The sequence below is a fragment of the Rhagoletis pomonella genome, unplaced genomic scaffold (genome assembly GCF_013731165.1).
Source record: "Rhagoletis pomonella isolate Grant_MI unplaced genomic scaffold, Rhpom_1.0 Rhpom_scaffold_00001, whole genome shotgun sequence".
Lineage (NCBI taxonomy): Eukaryota > Metazoa > Arthropoda > Insecta > Diptera > Tephritidae > Rhagoletis > Rhagoletis pomonella.
Genome location: NW_023458555.1, coordinates 101,890,343 through 101,892,894, shown reverse-complemented (window position 1 = coordinate 101,892,894; position 2,552 = coordinate 101,890,343). Strand labels below are relative to the sequence as shown.

The window sequence follows — 2,552 nt, the reverse complement described above, 5'->3', positions numbered from 1 at the left end:
GTGGTATTTTGAGCAGCTACAATTTTTACAAAGCCATGTCCAACTACGGCGAAGTATTACTAATGCATGCATGCAAATATTTTTGTAAATATGTATATGCAATGTGTGAAAATCTCGTTTTCATTTCAGATTAGTGAAGAGAGTTGTGATGAGTCTAGTAGCGCAGAAAATGAAAAAAAAACAAAGGCGAAAATATCCGATTTGGTAGCTGACATCAATAATATCAAGCATCTTATAACAGAAAAAAAACCAAAACCAAAATTCGACTGGATTGGAAAGCAAGTAAGCGAACAAATGGAAGAAATTGATGAAGAAGATCAGCCATATGCTGTTATGGAAATTCAAAGTATAATAAACAAGTACTGGCAGAAAGCAATTACAAAAAGAAAAGAACGTGCACTAAATTTCTCGCCATCGACCCCATCAAATAACTCGGGCAGAGACATTTTACAGGAGTCAATGCTTGGTGTATTTGATGAAGACGATTTTGAAACTTTTTAATGATGTCGACTTAACTTTAAAGATCTCGTGTGTCTTTTAACACTCAGAAATGCCAATTAACGAAATTTGTTTTGTTTTAAAACACAAGCTATGTATTTAATGTTAACCTTTTTTGCATGGTGGAATAATAAAAAGGTGTTGTGAGTAGCGACGTGTTTGTTGTGTTTTTGACAAGATCGGCATTCTTATTTTCAGTGCTGCCGATCTTAATTTTTATACTACTATTCGTTGGGAAATAGTATCTAAAATACTCCATTTTAGTAATTCGTTTTATCGCGATTTTTAAAGAACTTGGTGTTTTCAGAACAATATTAATATTTAAAATTGCTGGATTTGTATGATTTTTGTCCTAAAAAAGTAAAAAAATAAAAGATATCGTGGTTATCAATGGAAAAAAAACGTACACAAAAATCGCATTATATTAAATAACTTTTGCTGTATTGTCATAATATTGAGCCAAATGAACTACTGATACACTAGAATAGAGTGGCTGCATGGTTAAATTAGGAATTCGCTTATATTGCCGATATTTATGTGTTTTAATCTATTTAAAAAATCATTTACAGTCTTATAGAAAATTGCCTTATTTTACGGCTTTTACTTTTTTAAAGTTACAATATATGTCCAAGCTGTGTGGAGCTGCCGATACAAACATATATTCAGGCTTATAAGCCTGTAATTATACATTTTTCTACATTTAATTTGAAATAGTATGCACCAACGGATTAAAAGTAGTAAATAATTAGTACATTTTCTAGTACTTTAAAATGCGTGACCGGAATAGACCTGCCGAAAAAGTGAGGTTAAGTTACTGACAACACCTTGTTATTATTACACCATCCTTTTTTTGTTTTTTGTTAATGTTTTACTCTATACAAATAATGAAAAGGTTGCCAAAAGTTGTGGCAATTAAATTTTCTTGGATTTAATTTTTAATAGTTTGTTTAAAAGAATAATTTATAGTTTGGACATATCGTCCCCTTATGCCAAAAGCATGAATGTGCGCACACGGAAACCACAAAATTTTACAAGTTTAATTGCATGAACGTAGAGTTACGTCTTATCAAAAAAAAATTCCAACTTGATTTCTCAGCATTCTCATTTTTACACATTCATGTTTCTGGCGTAAGGGGAACGATATATGGTATCGTACACGTTTGAAGATAGCTTAAGGTGTGCTACAAAACTGCATATTCGAAATTTTAAAAGATTATATAAATTATTTAAAATTAAAGCAAAGAAAATTTAATCGTGATATTCTTTTTAAGACTATTGTCCTAAGAGAACTCTTTAATGGTTAGCTTAATGGTTTAGATTAATGGTTTAGCTTGAAAAGCATTGTAGATATTAAAAACGAAACACCATTCATCCATTTTTGACCGCCACTGCAAGTATATATACCTATACCATCAGGTATAGAAATAATCGTTTAATAAGGTATAGGTATAACCGTTAAGGTATAGAAATATTCCTTGTTTTGTTTACTAATCGATTTAATGTGAAAGATGTATATTTTTTTGTTTTTTAACTTTTTTATGTATAAAATAATCAGCGCTATCGCCAATTCCATGTGAACAAATTTTTCACAAGATTTTACAAGCAAAACACAAACAAATTGGGAAATTTTACTTTATAATTTTTGGCAAAAATTGTTCACGCGGAGTTCCCCATAAGGCCGAATAAACATTCAATAATCGAAAAGGAAATAGCCAAATAATGCTTAAATGTCTCATCACTATTTATTGGTGTGCCTAATACTTTTGGTCAAGGCTGTATATACAAATTATTAAAACTGTCGAATGTTCAAATTTATGTTTTTTTCAAAACTTTAGAACTAGTCATATGTTTATACAATTGAAATTTTATGTTAAATGACCTGAAATAAAACTTACACTAGTTTACAAATGTTTTGTTTGCTTTAGTTTCGTTTTTGTTGAATTGCAACTAATATGAGAGATCTTAAAATACAAAGTGTCAAAATTATAAACTCATCACATATTGCTAGACTGTCTCGCTTTGATTTCGGAATGCTTACACATTGAAAGTTAGCT

General features: G+C 30.1%; 1 protein-coding gene across 1 annotated transcript in view; it reads right to left on the bottom strand.

Annotated features, from left to right (window-relative positions):
- LOC118734932 overlaps positions 1-2,552 on the bottom strand; it is a 7,856-nt gene that overhangs the window by 1,066 nt on the left and 4,238 nt on the right. The gene's annotated exons all lie outside the window — the stretch shown is intronic.